Below are 27,239 nucleotides of genomic sequence, written 5' to 3'. Positions count from 1 at the left end.
TAGGGAGGCTGAGGCAGGAGAACTGCTTGAACCCGGGAGGTGGAGGTTGCAGTGAGCCAAGACTGCGCCACCGCACTCCAGCCTGGGCAACAAGAGTGAAACTCCGTCTCAAAAAAAAAAAAAAAAATCTTCAAAGACCAGGATGAAGATCAAAATATTTATCTAATGGTCTACAAGGCCCTCAAACACCCAATTCCAGCCTCATCTTGCAGCTAACCCCAGCCAAAGTTTGTTCAAACTCCAGTTCAATTTGCCTTCTTGTTGTTCCTTCACAAAGTGCTCCTTCATGCCACCTCTGAGAGCCTCTGAACAAAGCAGTCTGCTTAGTTTTACCCATATTAATTCAGCAGCTCCCAATTCTCCTGACTCAGGATTCATCAAGTACTCACATCCTAGGCTCTAGGAGCCAGCTACCCTATTTTCTCATAGCACCTGTGTGAGTTTATCTTCTTACTAAAACATAAAAGCTCCTTAAGGGCAGAAGCTATGCAAGCTTTGCTCATCACTGAATCCCAAGGATTCACTGGCAAACAACAGGTGTTTGTCTGTCTTAGCCCCTTCTGTAACAAAAGCTCAGAGTGAGTGGCTCAAGTAACACTTAACAGTTCTGGAGGCTGGGGAGTCTAAGATCAAGGTGCCAAGCATATTTAGCGTCTGGTGAAGGCCTGCGTTCTGGTTTACAGATAGCAATCTTCTTACTGTATCTTCACAAGGCAGAAAGAGTGAGGGAACTCCCTGGAGTCTCTTTTATTAATACAAGGGCACTAATCCCATTTGTGAAGGTTCCACTCTCATGACCCAATCACCTCCCAAAGGCCCCACCTCCTAATACCATCACATGAGGGTTAGGTTTCAACATATGAATTTGCGAGGTGGAGGAGTGGAGACAAACGTTCAGTCTATAGCAGTGCTCAAAACTAAAATTGGGAGTGTGGGGAAATACAGTAAAAACAAAGTCAAATCTCTCCCTTCCCATCTCCTTCATTCTTCTTTCATGATGTGTCCAATGTTATCTTTTCCACTCCCACTCAAACCACTCTAGCCTAGACTCCTATTTTAACAGCATCCTGGCTAGCGTCCACACTACCATACCAATCGTTCAGTATATTAATGCTAAATTAATCTCAACACTTTCAATCTCTAAAACCTTGAATGGCTTCTCTTCTCCATCTGGTACATATTCAAGGTCATTCATAATCAGCCTTTAACTTATTTTTCCAACTTTGTCTCTCATTTCCCAACTTCAATACTAGTGCAGCCAGGTTGACACACCTCAAATTTTAAATAACATTTTCCTCATTAATAGTGACAATAGCTAACATTTAAGTATTTGTCTCAGGCACTATTCTAAGCAAGTTAATCCTTAGAACAACCCTATTATCAGCCCAATTTCATGAGTAAAAAAACTGGGACAGAGGACTACAGGCTGTCAAAGTGGTAGGAGCCAGGATTCAAACTCAGACAGTACAAGTGCCAGTGTCCTACAGTTTTAACTATCACACCATACATCAATAATGTCAGAAAAGGGAGGGGGAAACTACCATTAATCTCACCATAACCCCACTCCCAAGACAAACTGTTTAGTTTTTGATGCAGAAACATGTTTTACAAAATTGTATTTTTCACTTAATTCACAATTTCTGCATGTTAAGTATCGTTGTCACTGTTATAGTACATATCAAGGAACTAAGACACAATTAGCTGTATTCCTCAGATATATGGAATAAAAAATCATGTTATAAAAATTAGCTGGCTGTGGTGGTGCACACCTATAGCCCCAGCTATTCCGGAGGCTGAGACAGGAGGATCACTTGAGCCCAGGAGTTTCAGGCCAGCCTGGGCAACAAAATGAGGCCCCTTCTCTGGGGGAGGGGGTGTTTGAGAATGCTTCTCAAACAGGCAGGAGTGGCTGAGAAGTCTGGGGATCTCTCCCTCTGACAGAGAGAGTGTGTTAAATGGGGAGGTTCATGTTAAGGAGTCTGAAATACAGTAAGTTATTTTTAATAGTTGAGCCCACAGCTATACACCTAAACATCCCTAAGTTATTTTAAAATGTGGCCTTTGCTCAAAGGTAAAAGCTTTTCTTCTCCTAGTTCCACCAGCACTGCCATTATCATTTGCACAGACTTTATCATTCTTATCACACATTATGATAAATTATACCCAAAGCCAGTCAAGATAACTGTATTAAGCACAGGTTTCCTGCCCTCCCCATCCCCAGTGTGATGCTACTTCTAGACAGCTTTAAATCCAATCAATAATTCAGGTTAATGCAAATAAAGATGTCCAATTAATCTTTGTTAAATTCAAATACGTTACTTGAGCTAAATGCTCATATTTTATTTCCAACACTATTCACACACACACACCCCTTACAGATTCCTGATTTTTGTCACTAAATTACTGTGTACATCCATGGCTACTTCCTATAAGTCACTGCAACAGAACTGCATCCTGCATTCAAAATTCTTTGTGGCAGCAGAAATTTATTCTTTTAGAAATGCTCAGTAATTGGCCAAACACCCTTATTCAAACCTCCTCCATATCGAGCATCTGTCAAGTTGTACGTACACAATTAGAGTAATGAAGCTTTTACATACATATAAACTTCAGCATCTTTTCCAAAGCATTCTCAAACACAAATTTTTAAGTGGCTGTAGGCAATTTGAGTAATTTTACATTAAAAATAACTTCTGGAATGGTGCCATCAAAGGCTCCGTAAATGCTCTCCCCAGTGAAACAATCGTTAACTGGTGAAAATTATTTTTTTAAAAAACAAAAAACACTAAAAGCCTCTGGAAATTGTCCTAAGGGCATATACCAAATGAAAAAATAATTTATTTAAGAAAATCTACCATATCTCAGTAAGGACAGTCTGTGGCATTTGAGCCAGCTCAGCAGGACAGTAGCTCCACTCCAGGTGAGAACGGCCAAGAACACACCTCCCCCGACCCAGCTCCCAGTTGATGGTATCTCCCCAGGAGGGAAAGGCAGGCAGCATTTCTCAACACCCCCAACTTTGAGTTGCAGAGGCTCTATTGCACCAAGAGTGGCTAAGAAGTCTGGGGCTCTTTTTTCCAGCTAGGCCCCACTTGTGAGGCAGACGCTCTTAACCCCAGGTGCAGCAAGTCAAGAAAAGCGTGGTCCTAATGGCCCCCACCCCACCTCACTCAGAGTCAAGATTCCATGGCAGGCAAAGCCAATCACCCTGCTCAAGAAGCAGAGGTGTCACTCTGAGAAGTGAGCCACAGTCCAACCCAGTTCTGAAGCAGTGGTGTAAAGATTTTGCCCAGGGGGAAAGGCAGGCCGTAAGAACAGAGTTCTGAAGTTGTCTTAAAGTGAACTATTTGAAACAATATGGTAATATGCTGCCTGAGGGTGTGTTGGAAAACAACAGAAAACAGGAGAGATCATGGTAATAAGCAGCTATCAAAAGACCTGTGGTGGACAGCAACAAGTTAAACTACTCAGCTAGCAGCTTACCAGAGAGAACCAGGGAAATAAAAGCTAAGAACCTTCCTGGGGTCAGAACAAACCTCAGACACAGCCTCAAAGATTACTTACCCCTGGAAAGCATAAGAATTTAACTGGATCAGACTGTGGGGCAATTTATGTCCCAAGGAGTCATTTAAATCAACAGACCAATCAGTAGGCAATTAGTAGAGGCTAATATGTGCATGTGATATCAACACAGAGAGAGGTTTAACAGAGAGATCACAGAAACTCACAAAGCCTTGCTAAAATCACCATCATCCCAGGCATGACTAAGGCTACACCCTCTGAAGAGCAACATCACAGGCTGAGGGGTAGGCACTAAAATAGTTCAGCCAGTCACTACATAAATAAGGAAGCAAAAAACAACAAAGCTGCTAGAGGTGTAGGGTATCCAAAGTTGCTATATTATATAAAAGGTCCAGTTTTAAACAAAAAAATTTAAGACATGCACAGAAGAATGTGTGCCCCACACACAGAAAAAAAGTAGGCAAAAGAAACTGACTTTGAGAAGGTCCAGACTTAGCAGAGACCTCAAAAACAGCTCTTATGCTTATGTTCAATGAACTAAAGGAAGCCATGCTTAAAGAAGTAAAATATGACAATTTCTAAACAAACAGAGACTAACAGAATTTAACAACAAAAAGAACCAAATGGAAATTCTGGTGTTGAAAAGTACAATAACTGAAATGAAAAATTCAGCCAATGAGCTGTCAGAACAAAGAATCAGCAAAGATACAGACTGTTAGATTAAGCAATCTGAATAACAGAGAAAAAAAATGAACAGAGCCTCAGAGAAATGTGTGACAAAATAAGCAAACCAACATATGCATAATGAGAGCCCCAGAAACGGGAGAAAAGGGAACAGAAAAGACATTTGAAGAAATCAGAATCAAAAACTGCCTCCAAATTTAATGAAAACCATTAATCTACACATGCAGGAAGCTCGACAAATTCCAAGTAGGATAAATTCAAGATCCAGACTGAGAAACATCATCAACTGTCAAAAGCCAAATACAAAGACAATCTTGAATGCAGCAAAAAGTGCATCCATCACCACATACAAAGGATCATCAGTAAGACCAACAGCTGATTTCTCACCAGAAAACATGAAGGCCAGAAGGCAGTGGGATGGCATTCTTCAAGCACTGAAAGAAATAAAACTATCGTGCCAAGCGCAGTGGCTCATGCCTGTAATCCCAGCACTTTGGGAGGCCAAGGCAGGTGGCTCACCTGAGGTCAGAAGTTCGAGACCAGCCTGGTCAACATGGTGAAACCCCATCCTTACTAAAGATACAAAAATTGGCCAGGCGCAGTGGCTCACGCCTGTAATCCCAGCACTTTGGGAGGCCAGGGCGGGTGGATCACGAGGTCAGGAGTTCGAGACCAGCCTGGCCAACATTGTGAAACCCATCTCTACTAAAAATACAAAACTTAACCAGGCATGGTGGCGGGCGCCTGTAATCTCAGCTACTCGGGAGGCTGAGGCAGGAGAATCACTTGAACCCAGGAGGCAGAGGTTGCAGTGAGCCAAGATCACACCACTGCACTCCAGCCTGGGCAACAGAACAAGACTCTGTCTCAAAAAAAAAAGAAAAAGAAAAAGAGAAAAGAAAGAAAGAAAACTATCAACCAAATTTATTTCAAAAATGAATTCAGGGCCAGGTGCAGTGGCTCACGCCTGTAATCCCAGCACTCTGGGAGGCCGAGACTGGTGGATCACCTGAGGTCAGGAATTTGAGACCAGCCTAGCCAACATGGCAAAACCCCATCTCTACTAAAAATACAAAAAAGTAGCTGGGCGTGGTGGCAGGCACCTGTAATCTCAGCTACTCGGAGGTTGAGGCAGGAGAAGTGCTTGAACCCAGGAGGTGGAGGTTGCAGTGAGCCAAGATCGCGCCATTGCACTCCAGCCTGAGTGACAGAGCAAGACTCTGTCTAAAAAAAAAAAAAATTAATTCAGAAATCAACTTCCAGTATGACAACCGGAGGAGCATGACAAGACACAACCTCAGTGAAATAACACTGGTAAATACAATTATGCAATTATAAGAAAACAGTATGACTGCATATTTCTCCTTTCTCTTAACTGACTTAAAATGCATTGTGTAACACAACATGTGTATAATTCATTGTTGAGCCTACTACATATAGAAGTGTTTCCCAGTAACAACATGAATTAACATGAAATGCATCAAAGACCTAAATATAAGATAAAAAAACTATAGAACTCTTAGAATGAAACATGAGGGTAAATCTTAATGACCTAGGATTTGGCAATGGATTCTAACAGATACAATACCAAAAGCAGGAGCAACAAAATAAATAGTTAAATGGGACTTTATCAAAATTTTAAAATTTCTGTGCTCCGAAGAACACTGTAAACAGTGAGAAGACAACCCACAGCCCACAAGTTACAAGAAAAACATTTACAAATAATGTATCCAGTAAGGGACTTGTATCTAGAATATACAAAGAATTCATACAACTCAATAATAATAAAAAGACAACTCAGTTGAAAAATGGGCAAAGGATCTGAATGTGTAAGACATACAAATGGTCAATAAGCATATGAAAAGATACTCAACATTATTAGCCATCAGGGAAATGCAAACCAAAACCACTATGAGATATCACTAGGATGGCTATAATCAAAAAGGCAGAAAACACAAGTGATAGCAAGGATAAGGGGAGAAACTGGAACCCCTGTGCATTGCTGGAAGAAATGTAAAATGGTGCAGCCACTGTGGAAAACATATGGTGATTCCTCAAAAAGTTAAACACAGAATTTACATATGATACATACAGCAATTCGACTTCTGGGTATACACTCAAAAGAACTGAAAGGGACTTGAACAAATACTTGTACACCCATGTTCATAGCGGCATTAGTCACAATAGCCAAAATGTGGAAGCATATGTATCCGTTTGACAGATGAATGTGTCAATAAAATATACATACAAACAATGGAAAATAATCCAGCTTTAGAAAGCAAGGAAATTTTGACATGCTACAATATGGATGAACCTTGAGGGCACTATGTTAACTGAAATAAAGCGGTCACAAAAGGACAAATATTTTATGATTCCACTTATGAGGTACCTGGAGTCGTCAAATTCACAAAGTAGAATAGTGGTTGCCACTTTTCCCCCAACACATTGATGTTTTGTACCCACGAGTAACAGAAGCTGAATGCAGCATGGGGTTGGGGGTTATACGTCTGAACCAGATGCTCATCACCACCACCTCCTAGCCCCACATTATTCTTCTTGGCTTAGTCAGGCCACATGCTCTGTCTCAGAAGTATGTACGCAGTTCCACCTGATATTTATGCATCTTAGCTTTGTCTCCCTAAGTCAGTCACCCCAACCCTCCCCCTTATACCTGCCCCTTCCATCAAGCTACCTTTTTCAAGTCCTATATTTATTGTAGTTTGTCAGAAATTTAGGATCTTCAAAACTGTGCTATTTTACTGGAATTTTTATTGTTTTGTTAGTGCTCTAATTACAAAGTAACATAGCTTTGAAGTGATCAGTTTACTCTTAAGCCCATTTTTCCCTATACACATTGTTAGTTTTTGGTACCTGATTTTTGCAGACCATGAGGTTTTCAACAATGCATATACTGCAACATAGCAGACAGGCCGACAACAGATGATGTTCTAACTCCAGGTATCTTTTTTTTCTCTCTCTCAAGATGGCTAATACCTCCAGAGACTGTTGAAAAGCTTTAATAGGAGAATGTATGTGAAGTACCAGACACACGGAGGGACCCAGTAAAGAGCAGGTGTTTTAACAAGTGCTGGTTATTCCTCTCTTGAAATGCTGATTATCCCCTCTTGACAATTCTTATTTTTGAATCTTCAGAGGGTCCCTATAAATATGATCTCTAGACCAGCCCAGAGGAAAATTATTCTCCCAACTATAAATTATCAGAATTTTCTGCTCCTGGTATACACACCACAATTGCTTAGGTTTTTAAATAAATGAACAGCCTCAACAGTTTTACTGATATAGCTGTTATTCCATTGCATTACAACAGAATCCTACCACATTTTAAAATTATTTTGTCCTATTTTTTAAAAAGTAAATTTCAAGTTAAAGGTATAGGCCGTGTGAAGTGGCTCACACCTGTAATCCCAACACTTTGGGAGGCCGAGGTGGGCAGATCACTTGTGCCCAGGAATTGCCCAGCACACCAGCCTGGGCAACATGGCAAAATCCTTCTCTACAAAAAATACAAAAATTAGCTCAGCGTGGTAGCATGCACCTGTAGTCCCAACTACTGGGAGTGCTGAGACAGGAGGATGGCTTAAGCCTGGGAGTTCAAGGCTATAGTGAGCCATGATCACGCCACTGCACTTCAGCCTGGGTGACAGAGCGAGAACCTGTCTCAAAAAAGGGGGAGTGGGGGTGGTATCTTACCTTCTAGAAGACAATTCATAGCATAATATTCCTATCAGATTTTGTGCTGGCTCTAAAGAAAATTTGACAGTAGGGAAAATTAAACTAGTAATGAGATAAAATTATGTGGTGCTACACAACTAATTATCTGTTGAGTGAAAGAATGAACAAATGAACAACCCTTTTAGTTAGAAATATATTTCCCATTTCATAAATAGAGAAATAACCTAGTAAATACAAAACTGCAGTCCCAGTTCCAGTCACCTAATGCCAAATGCTAGGTTTCCAGCAATAATATTAAGTAAGCTGGCTCAAGCTTGCAAATTCTGGTTCTATCATAACAATTTTTAAAAACTAATTTAATCACTTTCTATTTTAATGTTGCTTAAATAAATGCAGAAATGAAATTAGGATTAAATTCCTTATGCTTACTGCTCTTATAACTAAAACCAAAATAAATTTATAAATGGAATACAAATAAAACTATTAATATAACGTGACAGATGGCAGTGTATTACTGAATGCTAAGGCATGGGTTCGAGTTTTGCATGGCTATACCACCATCATATGTTCCTACTTCTACCTGAATGATTACACTACTCTATACACATAGTATCCTGTGACATCATTTGCCCTCGGCACCAACACATTATTAAGCTAACATAAGTACCGAAATGATGTTAACAGTTCTTGATTATGAGGCAGTCATCCGGATAATACAAAAATGCATGTACTAATGTTGAAAAATATCATCAAAACGAAAAGACTTATTTTAAAAAGAAAACACCTTTTTTAACTCCTTTTTTAAATCATTACAAAGGCTGTGAAGTTCCGACAAACCCCAGTCCCTAAATCAGCCAATAGGTGAGCAATGTTGACTTAATATTAGACATAAGTCACATCAAATGTTACAGAATGCGGGTATGCCTAACTATCAATCTACTCTGTTGAAACAACAGGTTAAGATAAACTCAAAGTTAGGCCGGGCGTGGTAGCTCAAGCCTGTAATCCCAGCACTTTGGGAGGCCAAGGCAGGCGGATCACCTGAGGTCAGGAGTTCAAGACTAGCCTGGCCAACATGGCGAAACCCTGTCTCTACTAAAAAATACAACAATTAGCCGGGCGTAGTGGCGGGCGCCTATAATCCCAGCTACTAGGGAAGTTGAAGCAGGGAGATTGTTTGAACCCAGGAGGTGGAGGTTGCAGTGAGCCAAGATTGCACCACTGCACTCCAGCCTGGGTGAGAGAGCAAGACTCTGTCTCAAAAAAAAAAAAAAGATAAACTCAAAGTTATCTGTTAACAGCTTTTTACCAATTTTTGACAAAATTATCTAACTTTTCTAAGTTACTAACCCAATCATGAAATGCTAACCCAATACACTGAAAACAAAGATCTCATTTCATTTATGACATTTTAGACAAGGCAGTATTAATAATTAACTTTTTCTTTTTTTGAGACAGTCTCGTTCTGTCGCCCAGACTTGAGTCCAGCGGCGTGATCTCAACTCACTGCAACCTCCACCTCCTGGGCTCAAGCAATTCTCGTGCCTCACCCTCTCAAGTTGCTGGGATTACAGGTGTGTGCCACCACACTCAGCTAATTAATTTTTTGTATTTTTAGTAGAGACAGGTTTTCCCTATGTTGGCCAGGCTGGTCTTGAACTCCTGACCTCAAGTGATCCGCCCACCTCCACCTCCCAAAGTGCTGGGATTACAGGCATGAGCCACTGCACCCAGTCTAATAACATTTTTTATGTGCCTCCACTGGGTGTTCTTTCTGCCTGTATCTTCCAAAACCAGATTGGTTAAATCATAAATGTAAACAATCTGAAAAAGTACACCAAAGAATTTCAAATTATGTTTAATCAATGAGATTATCATTATAAATTATATTTAAGTTTTTTAAAATAACGCCCTTGAGATCTAATTCACATACCATACAAAACGTCCATTTAAAGTGTACAAGTCAAAGGTTCTCAGTATATTCAGAGTTGCACAATTATCACCAAAATCGATCTCAGATTATTTTTTCATCACCCCCAAAAAGAAACTTCATACCATTAATAGCATTCTCCCTTCCCTCCAACCTCCCCTCAGTCCCATGCTAATCTATTTTCATATAAATGGCATCATGTGATATGAGGTCTTTTGTGACTGGTTTATTTCACTTAAGCATAACATTTTCAAAGTTCATCCAAGTTGTAGCATGTATCAGTACTTCATTTATTTTCATTGACAGATAATATTCCATTGTATATTTTATTTATGCATTCATCACTTGATGGACAATGGACATTTGGGTTGTTTCTGTAATAGTTTTACATACACAAATTCCATTAAGAAAGATCTGAGAAGAAGTATCCTCTAAAGTCATTATTTATTTATTTATTTTTAATTTATTTTTTTTGAGACGGAGTCTCGCTCAGTCGCCCAGGCTGGAGTGCAGTAGTGCGATCTTTGCTATAGGCGTGGTGGCGGGCACCTATAATCCCAGCTACTAGGGAGGCTGAAGCAGGGAGATTGTTTGAACCCAGGAGGTGGAGGTTGCAGTGAGCCAACCTCCCAGGTCCAAGCAATTCTCCTACCTCAGCCTCCTAAGTACCTGGGACTACGGGCATGTGCCACCACACCCGGCTAATTTTTTTTTTTTTTTTGTATTTTTGGTAGAGACTGGGTTTCACCATATTGGCCAGGCTGCTCGAACTCCTGACCTCGTGATCCACCCGCCTAAGCCTCCCAAAGTGCTGAAATTACAGGTGTGAGCCACCGTGCCTGGCTGGCTTCTCTAAAGTCTTTATATCTTTGCACAATTAATCCTAAAGATTCGAACACTCAAATTAACACCGTAAGGGCTAATACTCAAAACAGAAAAATCTAAAGTGAAAGCTGTATCGAGTTACTGCAAATGAAATTTTCAAATACAATGTTAAAGCAAAAATAAAAACATTAAAAATTTAAAATATAGTATATAAAAGATGAAAATATTTAAATTCAGTATGTGGTACCTTCTCCCCATAATTATAGAGACACTATTATTAAACAAAAAGACCAGAGGTCAGCAATTTTTTGATAGAATATCACATATAAAATTAGAAGCAGAACAGCTAAAAGCAAGGGATGATCATCTTTAAAACAGGAGAGGTGGCCACATCTGCAGTCCCAGCACTTTGGGAGGCTGAGGCGGGTGGATCACCTGAGGTCAGGAGTTCGAGACCTGCCTGGCCAACATGGTGAAACCCCATCTCTACTAAAAATACAAAAATTAGCTGGGCGTGGTGGTGGGCACCAGTAATCCCAGCTACTGAGGAGGCAGAGGTAGGAGAATTGCTTGAACCCAGGAGGCAGAGGTTGCAGTGAGCTGAGATCACGCCATTGCACTCCAGCTCAGGTGACAAGAGCAAAACTCCATTTCAAAAAAAATTTTTTTTAAATAAATAAAAAATAAGAGAGTTGTATGCTAAGGGCCCTTTTAGCTAGATTTTATGAAAGAGCAAATAATACTTGTGTGCCGTTGGAAATGCAAGACAGGAGGCAAAATTAACAAGGAAAAAATGCTAATTAAAAAGGACGATTGAAGGAACTTATATGCAGTAGAGCGCTCATTTACTCAGACATTATGTAATGCAGTAGTTAACACTAAAGACTGAAGATAAACTGCCTTAGTTTGAATTCCTGTTCTACCACTTAACTAGGTGTACAAGCTGGACAAGTTATTCAACCTCTGTGCCTTGGTTTCCTTATATATACAACAGAGACAGTAATATCTACCTTTTAGAGCTGTTGTAAGAATATAAAGAATTTATGCAGGTGAAGCAATTTCATAGATCCTCACACACAGGTGTTAAGTGTTAGTGATTGTTACCTGTGAGAAGTTTACAAAGCAGAATGAGAGAATATGTAAGAACTAAATTGAACTTATAATTTACAATAGAGCAGCACAATATGAGCACCAAGGAAAAAAACATCTAAATTAGAATGGGATATACTGAAATATGTAAGATGAAATGCTGTCTGGGTTTTGCATCAAAATGGAAGGGGGTAGGTAAAAAAGACTAGCCATGAGTTGAAGCTGATTGATGGGCAAATGGAAGTTTATCTACATCTGTGTATGTTTGATTTTTCCTTAATAAAACGCTTGGAAAGGGAGTAAATTAGAAGAGGGTAGAGAGTATCTATTAAAGACTTCTCAGAAGAGGGATTACAAGCATATGCCACCAAGCCTAGCTAATTTTTGTATTTTTAGTAGCAACAGGGTTTCATTATGTTGGTCAGGATGGTCTCGATCTCCTGACCTCGTGATCCACCTGCCTTGGCCTCCCAAAGTGCTGGGATTACAGGTGTGAGCCACCATGACCAGCCAATTAAGTTTATTTTTAAAAGCCTCATTTCAGAAAATTCATTCAACTAGTGATTTTGAACTACAAAAGATGTTATTAGCCAAGCTTCAAATTTTATAGGTAAGCAAGAGTTAAATAGTAAAATGACTGGTGAGCACGTGAAAGTATTCTAAACACTAGACACAAATACAAATTTAAGCCACCAGATATTCCTAAACTTCCACCAAGAGGGCTAAAATTAGAAACACTGACTGATAATAATACTAAGTATTGATAAGGAAGAGCAACACGACCTACTGCTAGTAAGAGTTTAAACTGGTACAACTACTTGGGAAATCTGTTTGGCAGTATTGACTAAAGCTAAACACATATGTATCCTATAAACCAGCAATTCCAATCCTGGATATGCAGCAAAAGACCACCAAAAGACATATACAAAAGTGTTCATGGCAACATTCTTTATATTGGTGAAAACACTGTGAACAATCTCAAACGTCAGCCAGACACAGTGGCTCACACCTGTAATCCCAGCACTCTGGGAGGCTGAGGCAGGAGGATTGCTGGAGCCCAGGAGCTCGAGACCAGCCTGAGCAACATAGTGAGACTCCATCTCTATTAAAAAAAAAAAAAAAAAAAAAAACAATTATCTGGGCATTGTGGCATGTGGCCGTGGTCCCAGCTACTCAAGAGGCAGAGGTGGGAGGAATCGCTAGAGCCTGGAAGGACAAGGCTGCACTGAGCTGTGATCACACCACTGCACTCCAGCCTGAGTGATAGAGCAAGACCCTGTTTCAAAACAAACAAATGAAAAAAACCCACCTCAATCCAACAGAATGGATAAATAAATCATGGATTTAATACAATACTATACAGTAATGAAAAAGACGAAGTTGGCTGGGCACGGTGGCTCACACCTGTAATCCCAGCACTTTGGGAGGCTGAGGCAGGCAGTCAGCAGTTCGAGACCAGCCTGGCCAATGTGGCGAAACCCCATCTCTACTAAAAACACAAAAATTAGCCAGGTGTGGTGGCAGGCGCCTGTAATCCCAGCTACTCGGGAGGCTGTAACAAGAGAATCACTTGAACCTGGGAGGCGGAGGTTGCAGTGAGCCAAGCTCGCCACTGCACTCCAGCCTGGGCAACAGAGCAAGACTCCATCTCAAAAAAACAATAAAGAAAAAGACAGTTAGTGATCATGTATTGAGCAACAGCAGCCAGATACAGGAGTATATAGTGTATTACTCCATTTATCCGAAGTTCAAAAATAGGCATAACATTCATTAAAAGACAGAGGTCAGGCTGGGCACGGTGGCTCACGCCTGTAATCCCTGCACTTTGGGAGGCCGAGGTGGACAGATCACTTGAGGTCAGCAGTTCGAGACCAGCCTGGCCAACATGGCCAAACCCCATCTCTACTAAAAATACAAAATTAGCCACGTGTGGTGGTGTGTGCCTGTAATTCCAGCTACTCGGGAGGCTGAGGCAGGAGAATCGCTTGAACCCAGGAGATGGAGGCTGCAGTGAGCCAAGATCACACCACTGCACTCCAGCCTGGGCAACAGAGCGAGACTCCATCTCAAGAAAAAAAAAAAAAAGAGGTCAGGGTATTTGGGGTTTTACAGGGAGGAGGTAGAGGCATAAGGGAACCTTCCAGGGTGCTGGAAATATTCTGTATCTTGATCTGAATGACTACACAGATGTATATATTTTCTAAAAATTTATCAAGCTATACAATCTAATATTTGTGCATTTTACTGTAAGTTATATATCTCAGTTAAAATAAAATTTACAGTAGATAAGCCACTCAAAAGATAACATCACATCTTCTCTTGGCAGTCCAAGACACTGGTTCTCAAAGATCCCTGAGATCCTTTCAAGAGGTCAGAGAGGTCAAAATTGTTTTCGTAAGACTTTACTTGCCATTTTCACTGTCATTCTTTCTCAAGTGTACTATGGAGTTCTTCCAAAGGCTATATGATGTATTATATCGCAATAGATTGAAGGCAGAAGGACGCAGAGAATCCAGTTGTCTTCTATTAAGCCAGATAGGAGATTTGTAAAACATGTAAAACAATGCCTCTCTTCTAATTTTTGTTCTGGAAAAGTTATTTTTCATAAAAATATCTAATTGACATGCAGTGGGGTTTTGTTACTTTTAAAAGCATACATAACTTTATTAAATGTCTGTTTTCATTTCTAATACAGTAAATAATCAATGGCTGTAACCCCACATAAACAAAAGCTCTCTGGGATCCTCAATAATTTAAGAGTATAAAAGCATCCTGAGACCAAGAAGTTTGAGAATGACTCACCTAAGAAACAAAATAAGCTTCTTTTGCTAGTTCTCTTACAGTAAAATAAGAAATGAGGTATCAACATTTTCTCTGAAACCATCTGTGCCAGATAAAAATCACTATTACTGTATTTATCTGTGTATTTTCATCTTCAATTCGGAAAAAATAATTTCCCCCTAAATACTATTTCCCCTAGCAGGCTATATCACTTTTTAGCAAGTTATGTTATTAAAGCACTAGACTGCAGATGAAAACTTAACCAAACTTTAAGTTGCTCTGCCAACAAAGAAATTATACCCCTGGCTACAAAGTCTATGGTCCCTAAATTCACAGTACAAGCTGTGGGCCAAGCACAATTAACCCACAAGATTCTAAATAAAATAAAGCCCTTCAGACCACACACAGGAGAAACAAGGGGGAGGAGACATTCAAGTTGTTGGATTGACAAGTAAATGGAGGAATATAACCAACTTCTAAACCCATTAAAGTGTTTACCTTCTCTGTTTTCCTTTACTTGACAATTTCTCTTCTCTAGACTACAGATTTTTCCACATCTTTGGGAATAAAGATAAAATTTAAGAACTTAAAAAAGTAGTAGTTTAACTCACCTCTTGCCCAACATCTTGGTTTTACAGAGTCATGAAGACCCAAGAGGTTAGCTAAGTGATTTAACACAGGGAGTTGGGTAACTGGAACTAAAGCACAGCTCTTGACCAGGCGCGGTGGCTCATGCCTGTAATTCCAGCACTTTGGGGGACCAAGGCAGGCTGATCAGCTGAGGTCAGGAGTTTGAGACCAGCCTGGCCAACATAGTAAAATCCCATCTCTACAAAAAATACAAAAATTAGCCGTGGGTGGTGGTGCCTGTAATCCTAAGCTACTTGAGAGGCAGAGGCAGGAGAATCACTTAAACCCAGGAGGCAGACGTTGCACTGAGCTGAGATCACACCACTACACTCCAGCCTGGGTGGCAGAGCGAGACTCTGTCTCAAAAAATCAATAAAATAAAAAAAATAAAACACAGATCTTGTGACTCCAAGTCCAGTACCCTTCCACTGACTACATTCTCACTTAAAATAGTAAAGCTAACCTCCAAAATAGGAAGCAATGAAATAATTACAATTAAACCATCAGATTATTCACCTATGTTTGTATATCAAAGTATTTTAGGGCAAAATAACATCTACACAAACCAAGGAGAGGCTACAATTAATGCTCTCTGGATGCCAGTCTAACCCCTTGCGGGGAGCGGGGGGGAAGATGACACTTGTGCTTTGATAATCCACTGTTTAAGGAACCACATTGAGAGAGTAGTCATTCTGTAACCCAGATTCCCTTCTCTTAATGACCTTTCAACAGACCTCAACAGACAGCAGCTCTCAGTGAGGAAAGGGAATTGGAGGTGGCAGGAAAAGTTGAAAGGGAAGACAATAGAGGTGTTTTGCTTTTTAGCTCAGTACTCCATTCTGTGGCAGAAAAGCCAAACTCAAATTAGCAGCACCTCCCTCATACCATGGGAGCACCCCATTGATCACCCCATTGATCTCCTTCCTTTATTCCATTCCCTAATCATTATTTCTTATCTTTCAGAAGAACGGTTAAAATACCATCTCAATCCCCCGACACTCAACTCTCCAACACATCTGCCACGAATGCCATCAGAATTATCTTTCAAAAACAAACACAAATCAAATCTAATGTCTCCTTTCACTTAAACTTGAAAGTACATCTCTCATTACCTTAACAGTAAAAGGCAAATGTCCTAACATGGCACTCAAGGTTACCCCTTGTGATTTTAGCTTCACTCAAACTACCTTTCAGTTCCATCTCCCATAACCCCTCCCCTCCCAGTATCTCTAGTGTTCCTTGCACACTCTCTTACTAGTTCTTACTCTGAAAACACTATACTTTCACACTTGCATTGCTCCACTTCAAATAATGGTTCTCAATTTTGCCCCCAGGGCACAACTGGCAATGTCTGAAGACATATGAGTGGGGTAGGGGCTATACCACTGGCATCTTGTGGGTAGAAGCCAGGGCTGAGTAGGACAGCACCTCACAACAAAGACTTATCTGGCCCAAACTGTCAATAGGGTTAAAAAACCCTGCCTGATCTCAAGTTGATCCCTCTGACCGGAAGTCCCTGCTCTAATTAATAGGGCCATGAAAATAGGACATCTTTGAAGACCTCACCCAATGCCAAACAATGATTTCTCCATCTCTCCTACTACACTTTTCACACCTCCACTTAATACAGCTGTAATTGCACTGTATAACTGTCTGGTTCACCATACTTCAGAGCCTTGAAAGTAGAGAATCATCTTTATATACCCTCTGGTGCCTAAAATGGCACAGGTTGAGCATCCCTTATCTGAAAAATCTGGAATCCAAAATGCTCCAAAATCTGAACTTTTTTTTTTTTTTTTGAGACGGAGTCTCGCTCTGTCACCCAGGCTAGACGGAGTGCAGTACCGCGATCTGGGCTCACTGCAACCTCCACCTCCTGGGTTCAAGGGATTCTCCAGCCTCAGCCTCCTGAGTAGCTGGGATTACAGGTGCACACCACCATGCCTGGCTAATTTTCATATTTTTAGTAGAGACAGGGTCTCACCATGTTGGCCAGGCTGGTCTCCAACTCCTGACCTCAAGTGATCTGCCCGCCTCAGCCTCCCAAGTGCTGGGATTACAGGGGTGAGCCACCGCGCCTGGCCCCAAATTTCGGATTTTGAATTTTCACTCACCCGCAAGTAATATTCCAAATATTCCAAAATATGGGGAAAAAATCACAAAATCGGAAACACTTCTGATCCCAAATATTATGGATAAGGCGTACTAACTGAATCTATATTAAATCAATGAATTCAATTCAATCACAGTAAGGTAGCACTGACACGATTCTCCTTCCCATAATGCACCGAGGATAACAAAGCAATCCTCAGCTGACATTGATATGGCTCAGATAACGACATGCACTGACATCAGACAAGAAACACACCAGGCACGGTGGCTCACACCTGTAATCCCAGCACTCTGGGAGGATGAGGCGGGTGGATCACCTGAGGTCAGGAGTTCGAGACCAGCCTGGCCAACATGGTGAAACCCCATCTCTACTAAAAATACAAAATTAGCCGGGTATAGTGGCACCCACCTGTAATCCCAGCTACTCAGAAGGTTGAGGCTGGAGAATCACTTGAACCCAGGAGGCGGAGGTTGCAGTGAGCCGAGATCACGCCATTGTACTGTAGCCTGGGCAACAAGAGTGAAACTCCATTTCAAAAAAAAAAAAAAAGAAAAAAGAAATACACCTGTAGTCACTACAGTAGGTTCCTCCTCCAACACTCAGTCTGGCCCCACAATCCCTCTTGCCTCAGCTCAGCATGCTCCAAGTCAACTCTTAAGAATCCTGGATAATTAATTATATCTACAAAGGACACAGTAAACAGATAATATACACACTAATTAAATGAGTAAATGAGATTTTCTATATTTTCAAAAGTCTGGACAAATGCTGTACATAGCCAGTATCCTCCTTTCACATTCCCGAAAATGTGAGAGAAGTCAAAAATTTCAAAAACAACAGTCACGTTTTTAGGGGTTTTTCCCACTCACAGAGTACAGAAAATTTTATTTCTAATTATACCCTCACCTTTCAAATGTAAACTTCATCATACATTTGCCTCACTTAATTCCTATTTCATTCTAATTATTTCATTCACTATTTGAACAAAGCCAACTAACCTAACCAATGAGCACAACCTAATCCAGTAAGGTTTAAGATTCATATCCCTAACCAGTTCCCTCTGTCTCAAGGATATTTAAGACCTCCAGGTAGGCCAGGCATGATGGCTCATGCCTGTAATCCCAGCACTTTGGGAAGCCGAGGCAGGCGGATCACCTGAGGTCGGGAGTTCAAGACAGCCTGACCAACATGGAGAAACCCCAACTCTATTAAAAATACAAAATTAGCCGGGTGTGGTGGCGCATGCCTGTAATCCCAGCTACTCAGGAGGCCGAGGCAGGAGAATCACTTGAACCCAGGAGGCGGAGGTTGTGGTGAGCCGAGATCGTGCCATTTACTTTTCTGTTTTCTGCTCATTCTTATAAAAAGGCAAAATACATCGGAACTTGCACATAAACACAAGATACTGCCGTACAAATACAGCAAAGCTGCTGAAACCAAACTATTCTCAGGCAATACCACCTTGCAATAAAAAGAAATCCCTTTCATCAGCTAATGTACAGAAGTTCGAACCTGACTTAAGGAAAGGAGGTTCAGAGTTGTTAACATATAGTGTATCAAATAGGAGGGTCAAGCACAATGGCTCAGGCCTATAATCCCAGCAACACTGGGAGGCCAAAACAGGAGGATCGCTTGAGGCCAGGAGTTTGAGACCAGCCTGGGAAACACAGTCAAACCCCTGTTCTCTAACAAAAATTAACCAGGTGAGGTGATGTCGGCCTGTGGTCCTACTTACTCGGCAGGCTGAGGTGCGAGGATGGCTTGAACCCAGGAATTCCAGGCTACAATGAGCTATGACTGCGTCACCACACTCCAGCCTGAGTGACAGCGAGACCCCTCCTCTTAAAAAAAAAAATCACTGCTCTTAACTAGGGGCTGGCAAACTATGGTAACAGACCAATTCCAGTCTCCTGTTTTTGTACAGCTCACAAGGTAAGAATAGATTTCACACAGAACGTCTGCAATCAATTTGATGACAGGGAACACTGAACTTTACCCAATAAAGCAAAATACTGTATTACCTCCCCTCCACACACACACACCAAATTGTTTTTCTCATTAGACCTAAGTTATACATAACTGTATTTAATTATATTTTTTATTTCACCAATAAAAATTTTACCCAATGTCCTCAATTTTGCCTCTTAGCCCACGAAGTCCAAAGTATTTACTATGTGGCCCTTTACAGAAAAAGTTTACTGATCCCTGTGCTCTGAACTCCAGAGATGTTACCAAGCAGAGCAACAAAAACTTTGTACACTACACCTCGACCAGAGAGAAAACACTGTTAGGCAGAAATGGGTTCAATACTATACGGTAACTTCCATGCTCTCTGGGGTCCGAGTTAATAATGAGCGGCCTTACTTAGGACCGCTCAACAGAAAAGACTAGAAATGAGAGATGTAACCAACAGCCTCAACTTATAACTCTCAATAGCCACCAAAGTCAGCAGGAATAAAATGGACATCAAGGATACTAACAGGAGGCTTCGCCACTCCCTTTTTCCTTTCCACCCAATTCACAGGCTCTGTAGAAGATGGGATCTAATATCCAAGATCACCAGCTCAAACTCATCCCAAGGAAAACAATTCCTTTGATTATGGTTGACTAACATGGTGTTCAAAGCTCACATGATTAATAAGAATAAACTGAAGGGTGCCATAAAATGAAGATGCATCAATTCTGTACAAGAGGTTGGAGGTACTGCAAGTTAAATACTGCCCCAGATTTTCCCATTCAGGTAATCAAATGGTTATTATAAACAGTATTATTCTAGGTGCTCTGTAATATACAAAGGTAAAGGACAGAATCCCTGACCTTATTATCCATTACCAGGGAGACAGTTTAATGTTAATTTTATGAGTGACTACAGAGAATTTAATAATTAATGTGATTTGACACATATAGATATAGCTTCATAAAGAAGGTAGTCTATGGCATGCTATCTTGGTCAAGTTACTTCACCTTTCACCTCTTTGAGCCATTTTTCTCATCTGAAAAATGAAGGGTCTGACTAGAAAGAATTGAGATCTCTTCCAGGATTTCTCATTGTAATGAGATTAGTAAGAAAAGTGACTCCCAGAAGTAAAAAGATTTAGCAAAAAATAAGTAAAATAGCAAGAATGTGATAAACTATATTCATCCAACAGTTACTAAATGTCTATATGCCAGGCACTTTCTAGGTGCTAAGGATATTATCACTGACTTAGAATGAAAGCCACTAACCTTAAAGATAGAATTGTGAGGACAAAATTAATCAAAACACCTAAACAAAGTAAATTAAATAGAAAAACACACTGTATAGAGATAATAGAGCATCAATACAGCAAAGGAATGGCAGGAGTAAGGGGTGACACCAGAGTATGTAATTTCTGGTCAAAAATTAACAGCATCAGAAGTACAGCTATTCCTAAAGCCAGTATGCCAAGAATTCCAAAAGAACCTATTTCTACTATACTTGACATTTGGGCTCACTGGAGAAAACTGGAGTTCAGAATGAAATTCTATTTAGAGTGACAAAAAAAATTCACTTGGCATATACCATAACAAAGTTTTTTTAAATAACAACTTAATCCAATCTCTCCTACGAGGTACATAAAAGAATGCCAGAAAATTAGCACTAAAGACTTTAGAGATCAGCTAGTCCAGCCCACCTCACTTCATATGTTAGCTTCTAGACAACAGTAATCTCTAGAACAGTGCCTAGCACACAGCAGATGCCCCAGAAGTATTTGTTGAACGGATTAAAAAGGAAACAAATGTCTTAACAGATATTAATGTTTATAGTAGAGCTGGAACCGTAACACCGAGGTGCTAAGTGACAATAAATTTGATATATATGTGCACATATACTGTATATAATACATGTGAGTGTGGAATCCCTGTCTCTTCTAGTGTTTGAGCTTTTCACTACATGTTTGTGTTTCAGTCTGGAATTTTTGACTGTGTGACTAACAAAACGAAACTCAAGCAAGAGTACTGCTGCCTAATGGTGGAACACATGACATGCAAAGGGTCTCAATTCTCCCCTTTCCAAAAGGGACTGCAAAAAAAAACCTCTGGTTACACATCAGACTCACCTATAGAGCAAATATATATTTTGAAAAAGCTCCACAGATGATTGATACACAGAGGTGGTAGAAAATCCTTGTTAGGCAGTGATTGAGAATAAAATTGAAAATCCATTTGCTGCCAAATATAAGGTATGTGTGTATACACACGTTGAAGACACCAAGATTTGGCATGGGTATCTTTGAAGAATAAATTTTAGGTAAGCGATCTCATCCTAACAATATACTTTTTCACAAGTTATTCTTTAAAAGTATATTACAATGGTCATCACTTTATAATCCACAATAAATGATAAATTCAATGCCCAATATAGATAAGTGTTAGAAGTTTTAAGTCTTTTTCCTTATTACATCAACTTTTTTCATGATCCTTATAGTCTCATTTTCTATAATTTAACAAAAAGATCTTCGGGGAATCTTGTGTCACACTAAGAATGCTCATAGGGCCAGGCCCAGTCGCTCATGCCGGGAATCCTAACATTTTGGGAGGCCCAGGTAGGCAGACAGCTTGAGCCCAGCAGTTCAAGACCAGCTTGGGCAACAAGGCAAAACCCATCTCTATAAAAGACAAAAAAAATACAAATAGCCAGGCATGGGAGCACCTGTAGTCCCGGCTACTCAGGAGACTAAGGGGAGAGGATCACCTGAGCCCAGGAGAGGTGGAGGCTGCAGTGAACCGTGACCACTGCAGCCTCAGTGACAGAGTGAGAATCTGTCTCAAAAAACACAAAAACAAAAACAAAAACAAAAAACCCTCATAGATCCTAAACTCCTATAGGCTTCCCTGCTGCCATGCCCCCACCATGCAGAATTTGGTCCAATGGACCAAGGGGATTAAGAGACAGAAACTCCAAATAAATGTCTGTTATTGTTATTTCATTCGTTCCATAAAACAATTATATATCAATCCCAAAACAACACAAAATTCAAAACGCTTAATCAAAATCAAACTGATTTTGACTAAGACAAATAAAACTCTAAATTCTGAAACTGAGATAACAGAATTTCATGTGACACTAAACGGTAATTTGTGGGATCATTTAAATAAATTACTAGGAGACAAATGCATAGTTTCTACACCTTTTAGGAATGTTGTGTAATATTTTGTCATAAACGCAACAACTAAACTATCACCCTGAGCACGCTGGAAGATATATGGAAGGGGAGAAACCTATTTGCCACATAGCTTTTAACATCTCCCTTGGGCAACCAAGATATTTATCAAATTGGAGACTATCTTGATAGTCTTAAAAACTAAACTATATCTTAACTTACTCTGGTACGAGAAACAAACCAAAAGCTCTAAATGCTTTTTTAAAAATAGCAATCAGTGTCATTTCACTAACATAGCACAGTAGTCGAAGCACCACTGGTTGAACCTGACAGACCTCAGACCCATCGTAAGGCAATAAATGGAAAATGCTTAACAGTGCTGACAGACAATTAATGCTCAAATGATAATCATGCTAATAACTGAAAACAATTGAGAAAAAAATCCATTTTCTTATTTATCCACTTGAAAGTTCTAACAACATGATAAAAACAATAGCCCAGTGGTTTTCAACTCCAAATGCATGTAAGAATCATCCACAATGCTTTTAAAATATACCTTTGCCCAGGCTCCCTATCAGACCAACTAATCAGTCTCTGGGGGTGGAACCCAGGGATCAGTTTTTTTGTTGTGGTTGTTTTTTAACCCCGCAAAGTGATTCTCATGTCCAGTCAGGGTTGAGGTCCAATGCACTCTTTCCCAAATATTAACGTTAAACTCTATGTTAAAATAATACAAGAACTTAGCAATACACAGGATGGCTTTCAAAAACACAGCTCCTAAAAGAACCAAATGAAAACTAAAATCTGGTTTTTTCCCTTTTTGAAAAAAAAAAAAGAAAAACAATTCAAGACTCAGAAAACATACCTACAAGAGGGGAAACATAATGTAGGCTACCATAAAAAGTTATACGTTCTTTCAGAATAAAAATCAACTAATTCAATCTCAGGATAAGACCCCCCTCACCTTCACTGCCCAAAAGACTTAGAAGAACACTAATCCATTAACACACACTGCTAGATATTTCAAACAACTAATTCTTAACATCTGTTTTAAACAAAGATTGGTTTTAATACTAAAATTTTGAAACTAAAACGTTAGAAATTGATCTTATTAAATAAAAATAAGCTCAAAGACACTTGTGTGACCAACTAATCAAGAACTGGATGATTAGCAAATTCATGACAAACATCCATTTCAAAACCATAAGCTGCATTATTACCACCATGTCAAAGAAAAATCTCTGAGAAGATAGCAAAGAAATCTCATACCTTAAGATATTAAAAACAAGACTCTGGAAGAAAAAAGATCTAAAGTAAATCCTACTTGAGCATTCCATAGATAAAACATGAGAACTGGGAGGTCGACACGGGCGGATCACGAGGTCAGGAGATCGAGGCCATCCTGGCTAACACGGTGAAACCCCGTCTCTACTAAAAATACAAAAAATTAGCCGGGCGTGATGGCACACGCCTGTAGTCCCAGCTACCAGGGAGGCTGAGGCAGGAGAATCCCTTGAACCCGGGAGGTGGACGTTGCAGTGAGCCGAGATCGTGCCACTGCACTCCAGCCTGGGCGACAGACAAAAAACAAACAAACAAAACCATGAGAACTATGGACTATGGAACACCAAACTAGAGACCCCAATAACCTGGTGAAAGGTAAAATCTGCCCTTCAAAGTTCCTTCCTGAAGTAACTTAAGATTCTCACATGTTCTGTTGCTGGTGCTATTACTCCCTCCAGAAATTCTCAGAAACTACCAAGGTCAGCAAACAAAAGAAACATGAGAACGTTGATAACCAGAATTACAAGTTACATGTTCATGCAAAAAAATACAAGAAAAGGCGTAGAGAGAATTCATATAGTCCAAACGTCCTATTTTTAAATTAGAGAAAACAAAACAGTAAACTACCAAAGACATTTTGAGTTCACCTGTGGAACACCAATTCCAAATACTTCAAGCTTTCACTCCACCCAAAAGCTGGAACGATAAAGTTTAAAGGGTTAAAGTTAGATGTATGACACAGCACATGAGTTTAAAAATTGAGAAAACGAATGTTGACACTTTTTTATATTTAATACATAATTCTTCAAGAATTTGAAGGCATTTGCTGAAACCAAAATGGCAGCCCAGCGAATTAGAAGACGAGCGAGATCTAAAGGAGAGTTTGTAGTCTCTATTTTTAAGTTCAAGTGTACTAACCAGCCAAGCTAGTCATGGTTAAGGAGTCCTTACCTAAGGGTAATCAGCTCCGAGAGGGTTAAGTACCTGCTGGAAAGTTTCCTAATCAATGCACCCCAAATCATTCTTCCTCAAAAGTGAAAGTATACAAACGTTAAGTAGATTTAGGGACTCATGGGTTTCCAGGTAAAAGAACAGTACACATACTTCTCTCCCCGAAAAATAAAGCATGAATATTTAATCTATACCTACAACTTGCTTATTTAAATTAAAAGACAATCTGAAACAATTACATACACCTGTAAACTGCACCGTGTAAATTCAATTAACGTTATAACTATGGAACTTCCAAAAAATAACATGCTTAATTTAAGCAGGTTCTACTAGAAATTTTGCAAATTCTCGTGTAAGTTCTAGTCGCTACAGAAATCCACACAAATAATTTAAGAAGCCATCTACACACCTGCTGTATAACTCTTTATTTCACAATGAATGAAAAATCAGCCATTTATCCAACCCTAAGCCTCACGTCACAAGAATCTGAAGACCTGATCCCTACCAAACTCGCACATGCTAATATTTGCAGAAACAGTTAAAAATAGAAAGGTAATAGGTCCAAGCTAGCTTGGAAGCGATTTCTGCATTCAAAAACCCCTTTCACGGCTTTGGCCCTCTGCAAATAAAGCGGGGCGAAGGAGGTGTAGGAGGCCGATAACCCAGCTCCCACTCCAGGAGCCCAGGGCCGGGGAGAAACTGCGGGTTATCGCGGGAGGGTGGGGGGAGGCGGACAAGTCGTCAGGCCTGATAGCCAGGCGTAGCCGAGGCCTAGCTCCCCGGCTCCAAATCACTCCACCTCAGTAATGGCGTTTGGTGTCAAGTGGAACCAGACCGGGTAGGAAAGCGGCCGCCGGGCGGGGGGCGGCCAGCCCCCAAACCGACCCGGCCCCCGGGTGCGGACGGCGGGGGGGCTGCCCGCCACGCCCGGAGACTCCATCCTCCTACTCGGCCCCAGACAGGACGGGAAGGGGGAGGAGGGGGAGGGACGGAGCCGTCAGCCATTTTCCCTTACAGTCCAAAACACACAGACACGCTCTCGGGACACCGGCTCCACACACAACACGGGCCCGCGCGCCCGCCCAGCCCGGGCCGGAGGAGGGGGAACGGGGAAGCCCCAGCCTGGCCGGCAGCCGCCGAGGCAAGAGGCTCGCACACACGCACACCCCCCTCGCCCTCCTCCCCTCACCCACATCCAGCTGTTGGCCCCGGGAAAGAGCGTCGCCCCAGTGCAGCTGGCCACTCACCGCACGACACAGACGTCTTCTCGCAACCAGGGCACACGGAGGCGGGAGGCACCAGGCGACGGTGGGGCTGGGTCCCGGGACGAGACCTACCCTGGGTGCATCCCAGGCCCGGGGGTGACCGGCAACAAAGTGTATCGAAAGGCTGCGGCGGCCGGGCTCGGGGCTGCGGGCGTCTCAACCAAAAGGCTGCACAGCGGCGCCGGAACTCGCTCCTCGCCGCGCCCGCCTCCTCCTCCTCCTTGGCCGGCGACGGCCCTCTTCCCCTTCTCCCCTCAGGCTGGGGCTCTCGCAGAGCTCAGACGGGCTCCGGGCGGTGCGTTTCTCCTGCGTCACCTCCTCCTGCTCCTCCTCCTGCAGCGACGGCTTCACCTTCCCCTAGTCGCCGCCTCTGTCCCCGCTCCAGGCCCGGTGGCTTTGAAGTAGCTCGCTCCTCGCTCCCGGCGCCGACCCAAGCACCGGGCGCTAACGCGGCCGCCTCCCGTGAGAGAGAGGCGGCGGCGGCGGGCTCCCGCGAGGCCCGGGAGCTGTGTAAGGCGGGGAGGGGCTCGGCGCGACAGAGGCCCTGACGGGGCCGGGTGCGGAGAGGTTGCGGCTCCGGCGGCGGCGGAGACTAGCGTCCGCAGCCGCGGATGCCCGTCGTCGTCAATATGGCGGATCCGGCAAACCAAAAAAAAAAAAACCGCTCGGCCAGTGGCGGCGGCGGTAGCGTCGACGGCGGCAGCAGCGGTGGCGGCGGCGGCGGCGGCGCAGACTCCCACTAGCCCCAGAGCCGCCCAAGACCCGAAGTTCTCCGCCCCCGTCAGGGCCCGCCCCTCTCAGGCCCCTCCTTTCGGCCCTCCCCCTGCTCCTGCCCAGCCCCCTCCCGCTCAGCTGCCCCCTCTTCTCTCCCTCCACCCCGGGCCGTCAAGGCTGGGAGAGCAGCGCGAGCCGCTGAGGGGGCTGGGCTTGGGCGCGAGCCGCCGGGAACCCGGAGAGCTAGGGTGGGGGAGGGGAAGACAATGCGGTAAAGATTGTTCGCGCAGTACTGTTTCTTCCGGCTGGCCCCTTCAGGGTCGTGCTACCGCCAGAAATCCTGTTCCATGCCCCTCGGCTCAGGAGCGGGACGAGGGCAGAGGTGGCTCTAGGACCGAATATGGGGAAGGGAGGCCCGAAAAGATCTGGCACACCACTCGGGAGGGGCTGGGCGGCAGGGACTGGCGGGGTGTGTGGCCACGACAGGGTTAATCGCGTGAGCCGCAGCCGCGTCGCTCATAGTTTGACTCGGGCCGCTTGTTTTTGTTCCATTGTGAACCGTGGCCCCGCCGACAAGAACCCGGATGATGACGTCACCGGCCTCCCCCTTTTCCGGGACCGTGGGGGGAGGGGCG

At 42.2% G+C, this 27,239-nt stretch overlaps 1 protein-coding gene across 4 annotated transcripts in view; it reads right to left on the bottom strand.

Moving 5' to 3' along the window:
• The window catches only part of USP9X (ubiquitin specific peptidase 9 X-linked), a 147,807-nt gene extending 121,147 nt beyond the window's left edge, over window positions 1–26,660 (bottom strand). For all 4 annotated transcript variants that reach the window (XM_008968336.6, XM_008968337.5, XM_003815368.7 and 1 more), the window contains exon 1: window positions 25,873–26,660. The gene's annotated coding sequence lies outside the window, so the exon portion shown is untranslated. The remainder of the gene's footprint in view (window positions 1–25,872) is intronic.
• Window positions 26,661–27,239: the final 579 nt, after the last annotated feature.

This window comes from Pan paniscus, chromosome X (genome assembly GCF_029289425.2).
Source record: "Pan paniscus chromosome X, NHGRI_mPanPan1-v2.0_pri, whole genome shotgun sequence".
In the NCBI taxonomy this organism is placed as follows: domain Eukaryota; kingdom Metazoa; phylum Chordata; class Mammalia; order Primates; family Hominidae; genus Pan; species Pan paniscus.
This window is presented reverse-complemented; position numbering and strand designations above follow the sequence as displayed.